Source organism: Ochotona princeps, chromosome 9 (assembly GCF_030435755.1).
Source record: "Ochotona princeps isolate mOchPri1 chromosome 9, mOchPri1.hap1, whole genome shotgun sequence".
Lineage (NCBI taxonomy): Eukaryota > Metazoa > Chordata > Mammalia > Lagomorpha > Ochotonidae > Ochotona > Ochotona princeps.
The window spans coordinates 55,652,126-55,673,696 of NC_080840.1; the positions used below are offsets into that span (position 1 = coordinate 55,652,126).

Genomic DNA, 21,571 nt, shown 5'->3' on the forward strand with positions numbered 1-21,571 from the left:
TTAGTTCCTTTTTGTGCCAAATATCACACCATATGGATATACCACATTTTTACTTATCCATTAAATCAGTTAGTGGATATTTGGGCTGTTTCTATTTTTGGCTATTCTGGATAATATCACTGTAGACATCTGTTACAAGCTTTTGCACATATATGTTTTTTTAACTCTCCTGGACATATAATTAGTAATGAGATTGGTGAGTCCTATGGTGGTTCTCTGTTTAACCTTACTAAGAACCGCCTCGCAAGGTCTACACCATTTTATATTCCCAGCAGCAATGTAGAAGGGTTCCAGTTTTCCCACAGGGTCACCAAGCACTTGCAACTGTCTTTTTTTCTGTTTTCATCACAGCCATCCTAGTGGCTATGACGTGGTCTCACAGTTGACATGGTTCCTATTTCCCTAACATGTAATGAATTGGAGGCTCTTTCCATGCATTATGTGGTTTTTGCCATAACTTCTTTGATGAAGTGTCTATTCAGATCCTTTGAGACAGAGATCTTCCATTTGCTAGTTTACCCTTCAAATGCCTGCAACCACCAAGGGTGGGGTGGGCTGAGGCCTGGAACTCAGTCCAGATTTCCCACACGGGGAGGAGCATCCCCAGCACTCAAGTCTTCATGTCCTGCCTCCCAAGGTGCGCATCATTCGGAAGCTGGATCAAAGGAAGAGGAGACGGAACAAGAGCTGGCATTCCGATAGGAAATGCAGGTGCTTCAAAGCAGAGACTTAACTTACTGCGGTGCTAAATGCGCTTTTCTTATTTTAAAATTAGATTCTTCAGTGGGGTTAAGAACTGCACTGAGAGTCTGATTAAAAGCAAAACGTAAAAGCAAACACACACACACAAAGTAAGATACGTAATTCTCTTAAGAAGTCACTAAGTCTTAGGATCATTACAGACTCTCCATATTCAGTACCCAGATGTTCGACATTACAGATTCTCAACCAAGGACACCATGGTAAAAGCACCTGGGAAACTTCGAAAAAGTATATTACTACATAATCCAGAATTTTCACTTCTAGACCTGTATTCAAAAGAACAGAAACAAGGACTTAAAACAGATATATGTATGAGGGAACTTCAAAAAGTTCAAGGAAAATGGACTCAAAAGTTGATTTGGCTATAGGAAATAATTTTTGAAATCCATACATAGCTTTTTAATACTATGCACTTCCCATGAATTTTTCTGGAGATCCTGTCACATTCATATTCAATGCAGTATCACTTACAACAGCCAGAAGGTAGAAATCCATCACCATACAAATGTAGAAAAAAAAAATGCATAGATCCAGCCTTAAAAGGGAATGAAGATCTGAAACGTATCACATGGATGACCCCTGGAAACACCCCAAGTGGAAGGCACCAGACACAAAAGGCATATCACTACTCTGCATAGGAGGTCCTTAGCATGGTCAAAGTCGTAGTGACAGGGAGCAGAACAGAGGTCATTAGCAGACATGCAGAGTTACTGTTTAATGGGGGTAGGCTGAGTAACAGTTCTCAAAATGTTCAGGAGTGACAGTTGCAAAACAAAGTGTTTGATAATGAAATGTACCATTAAACATAGTTCAAAAGCTTAAAAAGGAGAGGAAAAAATAAATATAATTCTTAAAAACAATTAAGAAAAATTCCGCTAACCAGGACAAGAGTCCAGAGCCATTGCATCAGAGGTTTCAGAGGAACCACTTGACCAGAGACATTCTTCTTAAAAGGTTTCCAGGTAATTCTGCTATTCATGTAGGACTAAGAACTGCTGTAGTTCTGTAGTATCTTTTAGTGGGGTTATCTCTTCCCACAATGTCATGGACTCTTACTTGCCAGACTTCTCAAAGCTGTCTGCTGAGTGTCTATTCACACAACGACACGTGTGCATCACTTTTTTCCTTCCCCGCAATCTGTCAGTGCTCTACCTGGGTGTATGCACCAGCTCATCCACAAGGCCACTCCGCTTCTCACGTATGCTCCAGTGTTTCCTCGGTCACCCAGATCATTACTGCTGCTATTTCAGCTCATTACCTCTCACCTGGATGAACCAATGGAAGTCTCCAGGTGCCTCTGCATTTAGTTCTCCAGCAGCTTTCACTGTCTCCCAGGGAAAGCCCATGTGTCGTTGGAAGTTACAAAGAGAGCCTCCTGCTCTCCATGCCCAGGCTCATCCTGCATCCCCCAAGTGTGCACTGTCCTGCACACAAACACTGTTCCTCACCTACAACATGTACAACTCAGCTCAGTTCTGCCTGTCCTGCAGGAACAAACCTTGTGTGGTTCCTGTAGCTCATTCCAAGCACCTGTGACAATGGCCTTCATACACTGCTGTCATTACCTACGTAACCATAATTACCTTATTAACATCATTTTGCCTGCAAATTTTATTCCTTGAATGGCAGAAACTAAGACTTTTCATTTATTGGAATATCTGACACACTAACACTCAATGCTCACTGAATAAATTCCTTTGAAAACAGCCTAAGAGCATGAAGTTATTTCACCAAAATGGGTTAACACCATTGAACAGTGACTACGCTATAGCAATACACTTGCAATTTTCAATATGATCCTCACAATTAACTCTATGACGTAATCATCACTATCATTGTTCCCGAAAAGCACAGCAAAATCAAGTAGCATGTTCAAGCCCAACATGGCCTTTCTGAAACAGTAGTGGGAAGATATGAATCCCTACAGCCTGGGTGTAGGGCTACACTTCCTGCTTCCAGAGCAGGCTCCTCCCCACACACATTTTGTCACTAACCCTATCTTCTGATTTCTTAATATTTTCTTCCTGTACTTTTAAAAGAAACCAAAAAAACCAAAACTATAATCTTGACTTAAGTTCTGTGGCTTAAAAATCCAAGAGAGCTTTTGGGTGTTACCACACACTCTCCACAGCTAGCATAACTACCAGCAGGGCGAATACAGCGGTTTGCAATGAGCTTGGAAAAAACCAACACTTTGGCCCTGGCGCGATGGCACAGTGCTTAAAGTCCTTGCCTTGAACGCACTGGGATCCCACATGGGCGCTGGTTCTAATCCCAGCGGCAGTGCTTCCCATCCATCTCCCTGCTTGTGGCCTGGGACAGCAGTTGAAGACGGCCCAAAGCCTTGGGACCCAGCATCCACATGGGAGACCCACAAGAGCTCCTGGCTCCTTGCTTCGGATTGCCTCAGCTCGAGCCGCTGCGCTTACTTAAAGGAGTGAACCATCAGACAGAAGATCTTCCTCTCTGTCTCTCCTCCTCTCTATATATCCGCCTTTCCAATAAAAATAAATAAATCTTAAAAAAAAACCCAACACTTCAAAGTAACAGAAACTAAGATGATGGTCATTTAGGTGAAAAGAACCTGGGGATTTTAGTTGATTACAAGATGACTTGGGGGTGTTAAAAAGAAAGCAGCAAAGTTCACAAGAACAGAAGTGAAATTAATGCTAGGTGATTCAGACAGAAACATGAGAGTCCATGTTGCTCCAGAGGACGGGGACAACAGGTTCTTGGGGAATGCAACAAATCAACAAGTATGTGTATACGTGTGCATGTGTGTACATGTTAACCTGCTTGGAGACAGTGAACATGCACAATAAGAAAACATACCAGGTGGAGAGAAACCACATTTCACAAATTAGACATGCCACATTCACAAAATGAGCAAGTTTTAAAAGAAGCAGAAAATGGGGCTGGGATTGTGGCAAAGTCACTTAAGCTGCTGCTTACAAAAAAACCAGCATTTGGTTGGAGTTCCCTGCTAATGCACCTGGGAAAGCAACAGAAGCCAGCCTAAGTATTGGAGCCCTGCCACCCACATGGGAGACCAAGATGGAATTCCCAGCTCCTGGCCCAGCCTTTGTGGTTGCAGTCATTTGGGGAGTGAAGTAGCAGGTGTAGATCTTGTTCTCTGTGTCTCCTTTCTTTGTCACTCTGACTTTTTAAACCAAACTTTGAAAATCATTTTTTTTCTTTTTTATGCAGAAAATAGTATGTTGAGTGCTGAGCAGTTAAGTGTTTGACACTTTACTAGGCACTGGATTATTTTCTTTAATTCCCAAAGGTCTACAAAGCATGTATGGCTCCCCAGTTAGGAGAAGAAAAACAGATTAAGAGATACTGCCTGACCTGTGCAATGTCGCAACAAATCAAACTCATAGTGGCAAAGTCAAGTACTGTTCCCAATTCCTCATACTCTACCTTACAGCCACTAGATCAACATGTCATAGTATGTAACAGCAGAGTTACAAAAGGGTCCAAGAAAATGGTCTAGGTGCAACCTATTTCGAAAAGTGAATATAACATCCTCCAAGTGTGGGGAATGCCCAGTCCAGAAGATCTTCAGCTGCAACATAACAGAAATGGACTAGTCATGTTGACACTGCTGGTATGGTTAGCTCAACCACGTGCAGCCTAGTGGCAACCTTCCACTGTGAACTAAGTGTCCGAAAGGGGAACCAAAGAGCCTTGTACTATTGGGATAGGAAGAACTTGGACTTCCTGTATTTTTTGTGTTTTTTTTTTTTCTTCCTAGTATCAGCAAGGAAAGAATGAATTTCCTTTTGAATTGTGTACTCTAACTGTGCCTCTGTTGACTTCCAGCACCCAGACTAGTCCCAGAACTTTTAAAGACCAAATGAAAGCAAAAGTGAATGTAGTGCATTAGTGGCCTGAACTGTATAATCACACTAAGCTTAGGTGGTTTGGACATCCTGTATAGTCCCAGGTCCCTCTAGGCTAAACTGCGTGTGTCCCAATTTACCTCCAATTCGATGAATGCCCTTTCAGTGTCTCACAGTTTGAATGGGGTCCATTTCTCTTGCTTTGGTGCTATCTGCTCATATTAACTCCTCCTTGGAAGAAACACCTTTCCACTTATCTCTGTTGACCAGTGGCTCTTTATCTAACCCTAGCTTCTTTAATAATGTTTCCAATCAATCAAGTTTGTTTATTTGTTCCAGAATCTACCTCTAACAGTTGTCACATTACCTGAGAGTTTGGTGTATATGTATGACTCTCATTTTAACAATATTTATTTATTTATTGCAAAGCCACAGGTACAAGAGAAAAGTAGAGAGAGACCAGAGAGCTCCCATCCTCTGGTTTACTCCCCTTCAGCACAGCTAAAACCGGAGTCAGGAGTTTTCATCCAGGTCTCCCATGTAGGCACAAGGTTTGGACCGTCTTCTGCTGCTGTCCCAGATCATTACTAGGGAGCTGGATCTGATGTAAAGCAGGCAAGACTTGCACTGGCACTCACATGGGATGCCAACATCAAAGGTGACGGCTTAACCTATTACACCACAACATGAGATCCCATTCCTGTAATTATGATCACCTGAAATGCTTGCTTCCACAAACAACAATTTCCTACACAAACAAGATACTCTGCATTTAGTTACAGTTCACATGCTATCAGTGTCCTTTTCTGCAGCTGACTTATGGACCCATATTTTACAAGTTTGTATATTTGATGTTTAAAATGGTCCCCAAGCATAGCACTGAAGAGCTGTGTTATGCTGCTAAATGCAATAAAGCTGTGATGTGCCTTACAGAGAAAATGTATGTTATATAATCTTCGTCCACACAAGAGTTATTGTCCTAATGGCCATGAATCCCACGTTAATGAATCAACAATGTATGTTAAAAAATGAATTTCTACCTAGAAGCACACATAAAGCTCAATGCTTAACAGATGACCAAACTGTTGTAACCCAGGCAAGGAAATGAATCACCTGGTGTTTCCCCTGGGCGGGATGGCTTAGTAGTCATTGATTCAGTGTTGGCCGCAACTTCATAGAATACAAGTCCTGAGAGCAACAAGAATCACCTGCAATATGATACGTGGACAACATGGCATTGGGTGAGAATGCTCGGGGCACGAAGCTTGAAGAGCATAGCAAGATTAGCAAAGAGTCTTTTTTGTCTTCTCCAAGAATGTCTACTTCTAATTGCCTTTCATCAAAAACCACTCATTTAGACTAAGGGCTTAGGAAGGGTCTCTACCTCCCTGCCCTTGAACTGCACCCTGATGCCAGGCACAGACATGTCACCTGAAAGAAAAACTCGTCCTTATTTCCTTCTCTCTCTTTCTGTGCTAGCTTCTCTGTCCAGAGCAACACAGGAGGCAGCAACACAGCATAACCATGCATCATCCAGCAGCCACATTAGAAGCTAAAGCATGAGTGAAAGCAAATTGAGTCATATGTTCTGGCCTTAGCCACAAGTCAAAATGTTTATCATTTCAACATGGAATCAATAGCTTTGCAATTACTAATAAGGTATTTTACATTTACTTTTTCTGCTCTGTTCTACAGTCTGGGTACACTTCACATTCATTTCAGACTGGCCACAATCCAACTGCACAAAAGCTACTTGTGGCTACCACCCAGGACAGTGTCAGCATGGAAAATCTCCTAGCTCCACCTGTAATCTCTGGCGTTATCCCAAGATGCCACTCCAACTTCACAGTTTCTTACAAGTGTTCCCTGATGGGTCTTCTGCCCACTCTCAGAAAAAGTCATATCCTTCACCTGGTGCTGGTGAAGACAAAAATCTTAAAGCAAACAACTGCTAAATGAGCAAGAGGATTTAAACTTCACAATAAAATGGACACTGGTGATTTTTTCGCCTATTAGAAATAAATCAAGGAGCCGGTGCTGTGGCTCAGTGAGTCGAGCAGCTGCTTGCAACACCAGCAACCCAGAGTGCCCATACTGAGTGTGGTCCAAGTCCTGGTTGCTCTGCTTCTGATTCAGCCTCCTGCTAGCACATTTGGGGAAGGCAGAGGAAGATGGTTCAAGAATGTGGGAGACCCAGATGGATGTTCCTGACTCCTGAAATTCAGCCTGGCCCAGGCTTGGCTGTTGCTGCTATTTGGGGAACGGGTCAGGATATGGAAAACCTCTCTCTGTCTCTACCTTTCCCTCAATCAGTCTCTTAAACAAAAAAATCCTAACACACAGGAGTCTCCCATCTGCTATAGCCATGCCTTAATTTCTACTCATTCTCAAGGACTCAGTGACAAGCTCCAAGTGGAGAAGAGCCTTTCTACCATGAATGATATTACTTGGCACCAAATATGCTATAAATCATTAAAGTTTGACCAAGTACCAAGAGTTACCCATCTAAAGACTAGACAGAGAAGAGCTCATCTTCAGGGACTTTGCAGGAATGAGAAACGATTAACAACAAATCTTCAGTTGGTCATTACATTCCAGGGATGTTCTCAGCTTATGAAAACCAGGATCTTCATTAAAATTCTCTGTGGTTTTAACATCTGAATAAGCCATCATAAATAGTGATGCAGTGAGTAAAGGGTCTTGGGAGCAGCAAGGTCTTCACTTGCAAAGAGAAAAAGAAGCCTGGAGCTAAGAAGGGAGAGAGGTGACCCATCCTGCCCACTCCCTGAGGGCAAAGGACTGGCCCTCCCCTGACTAAGCTCAGGGTTCTGAGCTGTCTGCCCCTCAGAGCAATCCTGCCCCCCAAACCCATGCTCACCCCACATTGCATCCCTCCAAAGTAGACTTCTGGATTAGCTGTGAGTTCACTTTCATGGACAGAGGACTCTTCAATGTAGAAAAAATTCTCTATAGCTACTCTTAATGTATTTGTAACCAACAGCAGTAAGAAATACAAATATACAGTATATACAGTTATACTCTTGTCCCTGTGTTCCATTCATCCTCATTCCAAAATACCAGCTGAATCTTGGTTACATAGCAATTTAGAGACTCGACTCTAGAGGCCTCACAAACTGGGCTTGCATCATGCCCCACTTTGCTCAGTAACCATGTGAGCCTGGACAGCTAACTCTGCGCTCTTCTCTGGGTCTCCTTTTTCCTACCTCACTAGGAGGCCAATGGCATGTGATAGCACAACAATATCACTGTGACAACTAATGAGTTATATCTAATGTCCACACAGAGCAGAGTTTGGCATATAGAACAGGAGGCTATACAAAAAAATTCACTTCATGGTTTAGGAAGTCAACATTACCTTGCTAATGTACTTAGAAAAAAGTGGAAAGAAAACCCATAAGATGATATTTGAAAAAAAAAATGAAAAAATGAAATCGGGCATTCACATACAAAACAAAAAAATCAATTTTGAAAAGACCAATTAGGCCATGGCCTAGCGGCTGAAGTCCTCGCCCTGAATGCGCCAGGATCCCATATAGGCACCGGTTCTGATCCCTGCAGCTCCACTTCGCGTCCAGCTCCCTGCTTGTGGCCTGGGAAAGCAGTCAAGGACGACCCAGAGCATTGGGACCCTGCACCCGTGTCGGAGCCCCGGAAGGGGTTCCTGGTCCAGGCTTCGGACCAGCGCAGCACTGGCCGTAGTGGTCACTTGGGGAGTGAATCATCGGATAGAGGACCTTCCTCTCTGTCTCTCCTCCTCTATGTGTGTATGAATTTCCAATAAAAAGAAATAAATCTTAAAAAAAAGGACTAATTAATAAACATTTTTTAAAAAGTTCTTTATTTAATGAATTTTCAGTCTGATCTATTATTTATTTTGGTGCAAGGGATTACAGAACAAAATATACAACTTAAATGTTTTTATGATCTTTTATTGTAGCTAATTAATTGAATCTTATAATTTGAAGAAATCAAACATCTAACTTGTGATTGCTCAATTTGCATTTGTTAAGACACAATTTATTCAAAGTCAGGATTATTGTAATAACTAAGCTATTTCTAAAATTAAAGGAAATGCATGTCTATATTATGCTATATTAGAGACTTGCATTACAAACTATTGCTCTGCATGTTAACTATGAACTTGAGGGAAAACAGCGATTGGTGCACCTAAAACATCGACCAGAAAATGCCAAGTCTTCCCACTTAATGTCAAGGACTGCAGCACCTGCGAGAGAAGCGGGATCAGCCAACTGTTTCTACACTGTTCTCAGCATTCCACAAAGACAGTTCTTAGCATCAATCTGTAAAAAGTATACTAGAAAAACTTGCTGCCTACAACGAGCTGTTTTACTTCATGAATTTTATATCCCCTTGGCTTTCAGACAATTTCAACTGTGTCTATAAGACAGCTAGTACTGTAGCTCTGCCCAAATCATCCCAAACTTTCTCAAACAAAAAGGTGCTCCAAACAGACTTCATTGGGTTTACAAAATGAATGCACTTTTAATTCCACCTTTTTCTTACCCCATCTTTCCTATAAATTAAAGATCATGCCAAGAAACAAATCCCCTCACCCTGACAAGATCGGACCCGATTATAATATTTGTGGTTAATTATTGTGGCTGGAAGTGAAGTGCAGCAGGATCTGCAAGCTCATCACCTGGCTTGTTAAGACACCACCCTGACATCAAAATGTAGGTCTTATAACTTCAAGAATAAAACTGGGTACACAATTTGAGATAGCACAACATATGAATGCACTTAGGAAGGTACTTTCAGACTGTGAAGGACTAATATTTGAGATCACACTTAGAGATGAACAACATTATCAGAAACAGAAAACATTCTAGTTTATGGACTGCATGTGGAACAAATGTGTTTACAATGTTGCAAAGAAGTATGAACCTGCACCCATGCAGATCAGTTGAAACTCTCATCCAAAGCAGCTCCTAAGGCAAGTCATTAAGGCACCAGCAAAGTTTGCTCTGAGCAGACCAGGAAGCTTCGCACAAAACTCCCTTTTAACCACTTAAAATTCACTTCAGAGTCAGGATAATCACATTTATTGTGGTTGAATTCCAGTGTCAAGGATAATCACATTTATTGTGGTTGAATTCCAGTGTCAGTTAAAAGAAATCTTGCTGGATGAATATCCTGCTGGCCTTTGTTTTCCCCAAAATGTTTCATAGAGTTTAAAGAGAATAGTAGATGCTCAATGAAGCATCTTGAATTATTCCAAAATCTTTGAGCCATTTTTAGGTAAAGCTACAATCAACAAACAAATACAAAGAAAAACAAATAAAAGATTAAACATTTCAGCCTGGAGAGTTTTATTATTAAAAAATAGTTAACACATGATGATAGTGCCTTTGGGGATGAACCCAGTGTGTAATCCTGACTACAGATTACTTGAAGAAAATGAGATAGTACTAGTTTTTGTTTGTTTGCTTGCTTTAATTGCAGAATCATAAAGCTTTTTATTTAAGGACTTCCTTGAACGAAGTTTTTTTCTTTCATGCAGATAGACTAAACTAAGGTTACAGCTATTTTTTGTTTAAATAAGGCTAATGATTAAATAATACTGTGCTAACATATGGTCTTGTAGCCATTACAGGGCAAGAAACTCTTGCAATTCATACAATCCAAAATTATATTTGAGCTACTCTCAATCTTTCCTGTAAAAAACAAAAAAGGAATTCATTCTTTCTTCAACTGTCTATACATTTCACAAATATCCTTGTAGATACAACCTCCTATGTCAATTTCAAAAGGAAACTTCATACAATAAATCTATGTGATCTGAAAACAGGTACATAACTCAAGTCAAATATATTTGCTCTAAAAGTTAAATCAAAAGTGTTAACCAATTTATTTATCCAGTGTGCACTGTGTGATAATTAACCCTTTGTAAATCAAGCTTATGATTCTCTTTCACTACAGATTTTTAGTGCTACACCCTTCAGGGCTAAGGGAAAGCTCAGACTGCACAGAGAGTTAACAGCATTAGCGTGAGCAAAAATGGGCAAGTACAGTGCTAAGAGGAATTCTATGTCATTTCAATTATTTCTCCATTTAATGGCATAAGTAAGGATCAGAGAAACTTAGGTACCATATGTAAAGCCATGTCACTCAAAAAAAAGAAAGAAAAAAATCATTCAGTCAAGACCTCAGACCAAAACAGAAAGACTTGTTTATCACTTAATCGAAAATTAAATGACTCCAGTCGCCGCAAAGCTCCTGTTCAAGACCGACACACACAAAATTACAAAGCTTAGTTATATTATTCTTTAATAATAACGACTTTTTTCAAACTTGAGGATTATGATTCTCTTCCTGAATTTTAGTCAATGATTTCCAAAACATTTCCTAAAAACAAGCATGACACAGAACTTGGCCACATAAAGAAACTGCAAGTAACCCTGAAGTACTAAATAAACACAAAAGAAATAAGCAGTGGCAATCCATTCAGGTCACGCTGTGCCTGTTTATTCCTTGAGCACGCTGCCACTGCCTGCTTGTCACACTCAGTTCTCCCTTCCACAATGCGCACGCACATCGAATCCACAAGCACACGGAATCCCGACAACATTACCAATTATTAAGCCAGGGCACTTCAGAAACACACCTTGTAATTGTCCTGAAGCTTCTGCAGTTCAAACCAGAGCTCAGCGGCTTCTCTTGATCTTCACCAGAAATGGAAATACAAATACCCTACATCACTCTTCACAGCAAAAAAAAGCCCCACAATTAGCAATACATTTATTGCCTCAGAGATAAATCTCTATTAACGCAGACCCACTTTACGCCTTGATGTAAACCCAAGCACATGCTGGGCGCCCCGCCGCTTCTCCCCTCCGTCATTTGCTTCTAACCATAGCTGACAAACTAGCCACACAAATCCGTTTTTCGCTGCTGATCAGACAGATCCCCCTTTGACAATCCAGCATGGTGGAACACTCGAAAATTCTTCCTGCTTCTATTCTATTGCTTGCTCTAAAAACTGGTTTCCTTTTCATTGAGATAATAGCCTTTTCTGCAGTCACATGACTCAGAAGCTACATTAGCAGAGCTTTATGATAATAGACTGAGTAAGCCTCTACCCCCTCCTGCTATTAAGGGGATGTCGTCTTCCTCTCTCACACAGTCTCCTACTCAAGCCTTTCATTTTCTCACACAAACACACACATGCAAACACAGTGAACACATGCTCCCACATATGCATATCTGAAATTATTTACTCTCCTTGACAAGTTCATTGTAAATAAAAAAGGTATACCCTGAAATGAAAATACAATTTCTAGATCTGCTGCTGAAGACAACTGCTTCAAACAATCTGTTTCCAGTCTCTCACCAGGACGAGTACACTAGTGCTCACCGCAGCAAGCACTTGCTATGAACAGAAATGCAGAGTGGGACAGTCAGAAGGAAACGTGTGCTCACCTGAGCCCTGCCCCAAGTGATATCAATCTGCCACAGTGAACACTTTGCAGACATTAAAGCCATTCACATGCTAGAAATTAGCTTCCTGTATTAGTAAAATACACATAAGCATACTTTTTTATTATTAATTACATTGTATTATGTGACACAGTTTTATAGGTACTAGGATTCTCCCCACCTCTCCCCAAACCCTCCCCCCGCCATGGGGGATTCCTCCACCTTGTTGCATTACCACAGTTCAAGTTCAGTTGAGATTCTATCATTGCAAGCATCTACCAAACACAGAATCCAGCATCTTATTGTCCAGAGAAGTTCAACGGTTTCTTGGGGAGACCATCTCTGGTCTGAAGGTAGAGCCGGCACAGTATCATCCCGATCAGTTAAAAGCCACAACATAACATCAGCAACAATTTATAACATTATGGAATTAATTGACATAATATTGAGTAACCAATATGTTGGAAAAAAATGCAAGTTCTGAACCACATCCTGTGACTTCTACATTGACATTTCAATTTTAGTTTATATACAACCAGGCTCTATACACCTTAAAATGGCTATAGATTACTATTCAGCTGTCTCGTGTCTATTTTCATTTTTGTATTTAGCAGTTCATAGCGTTGAAGCATAATTTTGCTGAACCTGGCTTTTTTTGGGTAGTCTAGACTGGCTTATAACTCTAACAAGACATATGTCAACAGTTTAGGTGCAGAACAGTTTTAGGAGAGGTGTGCAGAGAAATCTTCAATACCCTAGTGAAGAGTAACTAATCTTTGTGTCCCATTTCCTGTCTGACTCTAAGCTTTCCTTGTTGTTCTCTATCTATTCTAGATTGTTTGTTTGTTTGTTTTGAGGGGTTTCTGGAGCAATCCTGATGGTCACTGCACGTGAGGGTGGGGGCCCCAACTTGGAACCAAGCCAGGACCAGAGAAAGCTCTTCTCCCTAGTCCCGAAGGAAGTTTACTGTTCTTATGTTTCTGTGGACTGCTCAGTGTTCCTGGCTGTTGTTCTGATGCCCTTGGATCCTGCGAGGAAGGATTTGGACTTCTTCTATCCCATGTGGTAGATCCAAGTGGGAGTGGATGACCTCAGAGTTCTTGGCCTCAGAAGGCATTCCAATTCCCCGTGGTCTCCTTGGCAGTTAGGATGTAGTCCTTGGTGCTCGTACTGATAGTCCTTGGTGAGGCTCTGGGAGTCTTCAGGGTTGGGATACAAGCCTCCTCCTGTCCCCCTGCTCCTCTCTGGGGTCCCCCCCCGTACATAAGCATACTTTTTAAAACCAAAATGTATTTATTACGAATGTGTCCTTATCAAGTAATTCATAAATTTCTCCAAGAAGAAAAACACTCCCATGGCCAAAACAATCTTACAAAATAATGATCAAATGGTCCTTTGAGTGTGGTTAGCTTATCTATTACTGAAACTTGATGAGCTCTCCATATACACAATACACCTGACACACAGCAGTGGCTCCATCATGTTGTTGTTCTTGTTATTATTATTATTATGTACCTAAGTAACAGGTGTAAGCTGCAGTCAGACAATGAAACAGCAGACTGTTATATGCCGACTTCATCTTTCGGCATGGTTTCACTTTTTAATCCACCAAGCAAGCAATTTGGGGAAGGAGTTTAAATGTGAGGGCTCAGGGCCATCCAAGGTTGAGGAACAGGCAGGGTGAGCAGCTGCTGGGAAGAAACCCATGCTGATAGACAACACAGAATGGGGAAAGCATTGTGAGATTCAAATAACTGAGGAGGGTAAATACACTATGTTTTGCATGTTGTGGCCACAACTGGTTTCCTCATGTGCTTTTTTGCTTTTAGTCGTGGTAATGTGCACACCATCCTGATTCTTTTTAAGTGTCTAGTTCAGCTGCCTCAAGTGCATGCACACTGTTGTGCAACAGCCCTCCTGAACTTACTTCATTTTGCAAAACCGAAACTCTTTAACCATTAAACAACACCCCATTTCCTCCTCACCCTCAGCCACTGGCAATCACCATTCTACTTTCTGTTTCTATAAATCTGACTACTTTAGATGTCTCAGAGAATATCAGTCCTTTGGTCCATCATAAATATTTTAAGGAATAATTGCTTTAATATCAGGAGATCAAGACAGATTTTTTTTCAAATCTCACCAAACCATTCTACATAACTGCATTATTCGTAAGTAAACAAAGACAAAATCACAGTCTTAAATAAAGATCAAGAATTCTAACAGAGACAACTAAACAGAAGGGATTGTCAAAGCAAAATGAAAGTTATGTACACATACATACAGAAAAAAAACTCAGGATTTTTCAGAATGTAAAGAATTTGACAATTCTAATTCAAAAACTCAGCTTTCTCTAACAATATTAGCAAGAGATAAACTGCTCAGGCAGGATGGAGAGGGTGTATACTATTTCCTTAAATCAATGAAAAGAACTGCAGCCACTCCTAAGCAACAGCCTGACATGATCAGCTCGGGGAGTATCAGGAAGCATTTGTTTCCATTAAGAACTGAGCAAAGAAATTAGCAAAGGTTTTGGAGGTTAAATTTCAATTTCAATTTTAAAATACCAGTACATGGCCACATCTCATAATAAAAAGCCAAAGCACAATTAAGAATTTTCAAGGAAACTGAACTAACTGTTCAAAAAAGTCATAATGACTATAACGGTTACCTAAATGTTTTCATTACGCACTTGAGGTCCAGAATCAGCAACCAGCCAGGGTATCCTATGCAATCAATGCAAAGGCCAGGACATATGAGAAAACTTTCTAAAAACTGCAGAGGGAGATTCATGACAGCTGTTTATCCAAACGTGTCCTTTCTCTGCACATAAGGTCTTGAAATCTTCTGTGACCTTACAGATCATGTCCATGGTGGGAGGGTGACACTGACAACATGTGTCCTTTATTAACCACAAAGCAGCTTTTACAAATTACGTTGCAGCCAGATCATGGGCAGTGGCAAATGCTGTGCTTCCCCTGATCAGATACAACTGTACTGAGAAAGGATATCCTGCCAAACACATCTAAGTAAAATGTCTCAAATCAGATTGCACACACTTTCCGATGTGCTACTGCTTGCAAACCTGTCCCTCTGCCATGCTTTCTGCTAGCACACACGCATACACAGTTTCTGCCTAACCATTCTGAGTACAGAAGGTGGCTGCAGCAGATTTTATCATCAGTAATTTTCAACGTTTTTTTTCCACCATGGCTCTTGTGTTTACAAGGAAATTAGACTACATCATTTGTAGAGTTGTTTTTATCTTTAATGTTTTATGACAGTGGTTATGTATGATTGCAGTTCATTCTCCAAACCAAAACTCCAAAGAGAGGTTAAAGCAAGGACGCCATAGAGTTGACGTCGAAGCTTTAAAAACTGAGGCACAATCTATATTCAGTGCAGTATGGAGCTCTTAAGAGTAAAGTTCGGGCCCGGCGCTGTGGCCTAGTGCCTAAAGTCTCACCTTGAACGCACTTGGATCCCAGAAGCACTGCTTCCTATCCAGTTCCTTGCTTTTGGCCTGAGAAAGCAGTCAAGGACAACCCCCAAAGTATTGGGAGCCTTCACCCGCGCGGGAGACCTGGAAGAGCTCCTGGCTCCTGTCTTCAGATTGGTGCAGCTACAGCTGTTGCAGTCACTTGGGGAGCAAATCAATGGATGGAAGATCTTTGTCTCTCCTCATCTGTATATATCTGACTTAGCAATAAAAATAAATAACTCTTAAAAAACAAAAAAGAGTAAAGTTCAGGAACGGGTACAGTAGCCTGGTGGCTAAGGTCCTTGCCTTGCATGAGCTGGGATCCAAGATGGGTGCCAGTTTGTGTTTTGGAGGTCCCGCAGACCCTGCACCAGTGTGGAAGACTCTGAAGAAGCTCCTGGCACCTGGCTTTGAATTAGCTCAGTTCTGGCTGCTGCTGCCACTTCTCTCTGTATATCTAACTTTCCAATAAAAATAAATCTTAAAAAAAAAAAAAGAGCTCAAGAGTGGAGACACTTGAAAAAAGCACTATATAACAGCGATGCTATGAATATAGAGAACACTCACATCACTCTGCATGGCTTTCCCTGCCCGTTCTCGGGCAAACGCCATCTCTTCATTTCTGCCAGCCACCGATATAGTCAAGGATTAGTTTTGCTTTATCTACAACTTCCAGTAAATGCAATCTTATGGTTACCTCTTTTGTTTTAGCTACTTATACCTTAAAGCTTTTGAGATTTATTCTTGTTACTGTGTGTATTAATAGTGTGATCCTTTTTAGCACAGATATTCCATTGTATGCAGAAGCCACAATTTATTTTTTTTTTTAAATCTTATTTAGTTGATTAGGGTACAAAGAGTTAAGGGCTACAGGAAAGTGAGAAATACCATTGTTTCCAACACTAATGTCATTTTTTTCCATGTATCTCAGGCACAATTTATTATCCATTCTCCTGCTAATGAACATTAGAGTTCTTTCCAGCTTGCAGCTTGTAGTAAACAGAAATCCAACAAGGTTCTTAAAAGATCCTCAACCCGTTGGTGTGCATGCCCTGCATAACCTCCACAAAGGTAAAAAGGACAAATTTCTACCAGGATGACTGGTGTGTCAGAAAACACAAAGAGGGGCCAGGCGCGGTAGCCTAGGGGCTAGAATCCTCACCTTGAACACACCAGGATCCCATACGGGCACTGGTTCTAATCTTGGCAGTCCGGCTTCCCACCTAGCTCTCTGCTTGTGGCAGTCGAGTCAAGAATGGCTCAAGGCCTTGGGACCCTGCACCCATGTGAGAGATCCTGAAGAGTTCCTGGCTCCTGGCTTCGGATTGGCGTAGCTCTGGCCATTGCGGTCACCTGGGGAGTGAATCATTGGAAGGAAGATTTTTTTTCTCTGTCTCTCCTCCTCTCTGTATAACTGACTTTGCAGAATAAAGAAAGAGAAAGAAAGAAAGAAAGAAAGAAAGAAAGAAAGAAAGGAAAGAAAGAAAGAAAGAAGGAAAGAAAGAAAAAAGAAAAGAAAGGAAAAGAAAAGAAAAAAGAAAAAGAAAGCAGGAAGGGAGGAAGGAAGGAAGGAAGGAAGGAAGGAAGGGAGAGAAAGAAAGAAAGAAAGGAAGAGAGAGAAAAAAGAAAGACAAAGAAAGAAAGGAAGGAACGGAGGGAGGGAGGTTGGGAGGAAAGAAAGAAACAGACACACACACACACAGACACAAGTAGCTTTCAAGCAGCAGCTGGCCAGGGTGGGTCTGGTCTAGCGCTCATCAGAGGCATTCCTTTCTCTAGTATCAGGTAGAAACGTGGAGACACTACAGTGCTCACCCCTCTGCATCCTGGTCAGCATCTGGACAGGTGTTGTTTCCTGTAGCAAGTAGTCATAATGTATGTACTGGTATTTTCCTTTAGAACAGTGAGACTATGTAACAACATGAAAAAAAAAAGTTTTCCAAGAGGTTCCCCTGTAAGGGATGAAAGTGTGTGTGTGTGTGTGTGTGTGTGTGTGTGTGTGTGTGTCTCCCTCAGAGCTAGGTTTTAGTTTGAATCTATACACAGCATAGGAGGCCTGAGAAACTTCACCTGTAGGTGCCTTACGTATAAATAGGCAGGTAGTGTTTCTATACTCTATGGTAGGGTGTCTGTACTCTTTGGTAGCGGTGATGATGATGAAGATTCTCTGAGTTATCGGTAAAGTTAGTCCAATTCTTGGTCATCAATTAATGACAGCAATTATCAGCACTTAGTGTGATACAATGTTAAGTAGAAAAGAGAGAAGCCATCCATGCATCCTGTGCATTCCAGGAGTCGAAGAACACACAAAATGATTATCATAGGTTAAGGCAAATGAAACCATAGGTCATTTCCATTCTAATTGCCTTTTAGTAATGCTCACAGTATTTGAAAATACAGTCACATTCGGATGAGTTCTGAGACCAGTGGAGGGTACATGGGAATTTATTATACCATTATAAATTTCTGTAACACAAATGTCAAAATAGAAATTAAGACCACTGTACCATAAGGCAGCAACTCTTCAGAAAGTTTTATTTATACGCTATGGCCACATATTTATTTATGTGAGTGAAAAGGAAAGTGACATGTTTCACAAGCTGTACAGCATGGACAAACTTTTAAGTCAGCTGTAACATTTGTTCATAAACCTATCAGTGCTGTTATTCTGCTATAAGCTAAATATCAGTTTTCAAATTGATGAAATATGGGATATTTGATCTACTTGTTAATTATATATTTAAGGTAATGAATAATTTTCACAGATAATAAAAAGTCACAACATATATTTGGATTTGCTGCTCCCAACGGGCATGAATCCACGGAGAATTACAACATCAGCGGGGCCCTGGTCTCCTCCCTCAGGAGGTACACCAGGGGTGGAAGAAAAGGCCTGTCTTAAACTGTCCTGTCTGGTTAGTCTCCTAATGCTAACCAGAGACTTCATTCATCTAATGGTGAGGAAGATGAGCCTCAGAGAAGGGCCAACTGAGCTCATAAGCTAGCAGCAAGTGCTAGTTTGTTGGCTTATTTCCAGTAAAAGGCTTATGCAAAGAGCAGAGCTCACTGTTTATGACACTACTGCTGCAGATTATACCCACACAAAAGAGGGCTGAGAGGACCGCAGAGAGCAAAGATTTCTGAACACCACTCTGCCACGTTCCCTCGTCATGAAATGAAATACACAAATAGCATAATACAATTCCAGTTGTATCTCATCCAAGGATTGCAGAGGCTTCAAACTACAGCTCTAGACTCTTCCCAGGGAGGGCGTATGTAAACCCAATTCAAGTGAGTTGGTTCTAAAAGCTTTCTTCATTCTTTCAAGTCAGTTGGTTAAAGGTGAATTTCTTAGGTGACCTGGTAACCAAAATTAATGAAAACGCTAGTGGTCTTTCAAGGTACATAGCTAAGAAACCTTAAGCTTCCCCAAAACCTGAAGGCTCAGAGATAATTGTATGTCACAGAATCAGATTCATGGATGAATCCAGCCCTTGGGGATTAGCATTATTACTTCCTAAGTCTCAGACTGTTTCTATGGCCTACTAGAACTGTAAAACTGTGGGCAAACACAGAATGTGGGAGCCATTCAGTTCTGCAGCCCTTATAGTCATTCATTTCATATTCCCACAAGGCAATAACTCCAGTCTCCGGTGAGAATTTCCAAGCACCTAGATTCCAAACATTCACACAGTAAGTAGAGAAATTCTGCCAAATCATTATAAGGAGGCCAAAAAGTAACCAAAGACAGACATTAGACCATACTGGTTTTTGCTTCTGTTCCTTTTTTGGGGGAATGTAGTAAGGACTAGGTTTCATTTTTTTTTTTTAATTCAGAAAGCAGAGACACAGTGCTGCACTTCCCCACACCTCGTTTATGGATTCATTCTCAAATACACCAATAAAGACAGCTGGAAACTTGCAGGAAGCAGGAAACTGGAACTAGGAACTGTGATGCAGCGCATGGGTCTCCTAACCACTAGGCCATTCCTGCCACAGCATATTTTTCTGATGGTGGATTACCATGGTCTTATATAACTTCTTGCCATCCTTAACTCTTGCAAATGAAGAAGATTTGCTCTTCTGACTTGGCTGATTTCAGTTTCCCGTAAGTATTGATTTCTCCCAAATGCAGACAAAGAACATGACAATCATGGACCCTAGGACATCAGAGTCTATCCCCTGGTCCCACTGGATCCTAAAAATGCTGCACTGGTCATGGAGAGGGAGGCTTTTAGGTCTTTTCTGGCAATCTGTTTCAACAAAGACCGCATTAAAAGTTCTTATTTACTGACCAAGTTGACCACTCAACTGGAACTGTCAAAAGACAAACTTTGCAGATACTTGCTATATTCTAGGGCAAACTATTAATTATTCATCTACTCCAAATTTCCACAAGCACAAGAGGCACTTGTGACAAAGGTGCGAAGGAAAATGTGTTTTATGTTCATTTGTGGCTAAACTGCTTCTTAGCACCCTGTACCGAATCTGATCAACGTCAAGTGTGACTTGATAAATGCCTTTTAAAGTTAATTTCTTTCACTTTCCTTGCACCCTTCTTTTGCTTTCTCCTTACTGTCTACTTGTTCCTCAAAATATTATTAAAATCATTTACCTGTATTATGAGGAAGGCAGTAAAAACCACAATCATAATGGCAAATGTCATTGGGGGAGAAAGGAAATCTGTCTTTAAAGCCTCACCAGTCAGTTTTTTGTAATCATGCAAAATATTTGCATTTTGTAGCTTTTTTGTTCCTTTTTAAATTTATTTAATAAACTTAATCAGCTCCAGTTGCATGTAAGAAGTAAATAACTTCTGAGGACTCATAAAAGAATAAGCAGAAGAGTAAGTCCAAGTTATAGAACATGGTCAGAAATTAAACAGGAGAAATGATCTTTCAGCTATGGAAAGTGATTGGAAAGCTACAGTAATCACATCCATGAGAAGTGATGAGACTACATATTCCTAACCTTAAAAACCTCTGAGCAGACAAATACAGTCCAAAAGTAAACCCTCGCATATAAGGCCAAAGATCTCTGTCAAGCATGTTAACTATCAAAAAGCTAGCAAATGACAAGGATTGGAGAACAAGCATGTGGAGAAAAACTGGAAACTTCTTGCATTGTTTGTAGCACTTGGAATAGTCACTATGGACCTCTAAACTAGGTCCAGGTACCCTCACAGTAGCATTCCTGCCAAAGGCCAAGAGGCAGAAGCAATCCAAGAAATGAGAATCAATGATTACATTTTGCTAAAAGGATGCAAGCGACAGAATGTTACTAGACTTAAAAGGGAAAAAAAAATTGGATATGTGATACAACACAGATGAACCCTAACAGAATTATGGTACAGCTACAAATTCATACAAGTAGAATGAGAACAGTAATTTCCAAGGACTATAGGCTGAGTTTCTGTTGAATGAAAAAGTCTGCAGATGGATGTTGGTGATGGCAAAACAGCAATAAGAATGCACATTAACGCTACCGAATTGTACATTTAAAAAGGGTTAGCATGATGTTATACACATTTTACCATAATTTTGATCAAAATTTTAGGATTTATTTACTTGTTTGAAAGGTGAGGATACAGAGACAGAGAGGGAGAGACAAGAGAGAAAGAATGTACCTGCTGATTTACTCTCCAGATATCAGCAGCAATCACCTGGGCTGGGCAAGGCTGAAATCCGGAGCAAGGAGTCAGGAGCTACTTTCCAGATATCCCAAGTGGTAAAGGGACCCAAATATCTGGGCTGATTCCTACTGCTTTCCCAGGTACAATGGCAGGGAGCTGGGTGGAAAGCAGAACAGCTGGGACTTACGTGGGATGGGTACCCAAATGGGATGCCGGCACCACAGGTGGTCAGCTATGCCGCAGCTGGCCCCTGTACTACAGATTTTAAAGATTTCTAGGGCCTGGCATGATATCATAGTGGCTAAAGTCCTCGCCTTCAACATGCTGGGATCCCATATGGACACTGGTTCTAATCCTGATGGCCCCACTTCCCATTCAGCTCCCTGCTTGTGG

At 41.0% G+C, this 21,571-nt stretch overlaps 1 protein-coding gene across 6 annotated transcripts in view; it reads right to left on the reverse strand.

The window, feature by feature from the left end:
* NCOA2 (nuclear receptor coactivator 2) overlaps positions 1-21,571 on the reverse strand; it is a 279,142-nt gene that overhangs the window by 121,595 nt on the left and 135,976 nt on the right. For 2 of the 6 annotated variants that reach the window (XM_058668721.1, XM_058668723.1), the window contains exon 3: positions 11,254-11,349. The exons of the other annotated variants lie outside the window; for them this stretch is intronic. The gene's annotated coding sequence lies outside the window, so the exon portion shown is untranslated. The remainder of the gene's footprint in view (positions 1-11,253; positions 11,350-21,571) is intronic. 6 annotated transcript variants of the gene reach the window in all.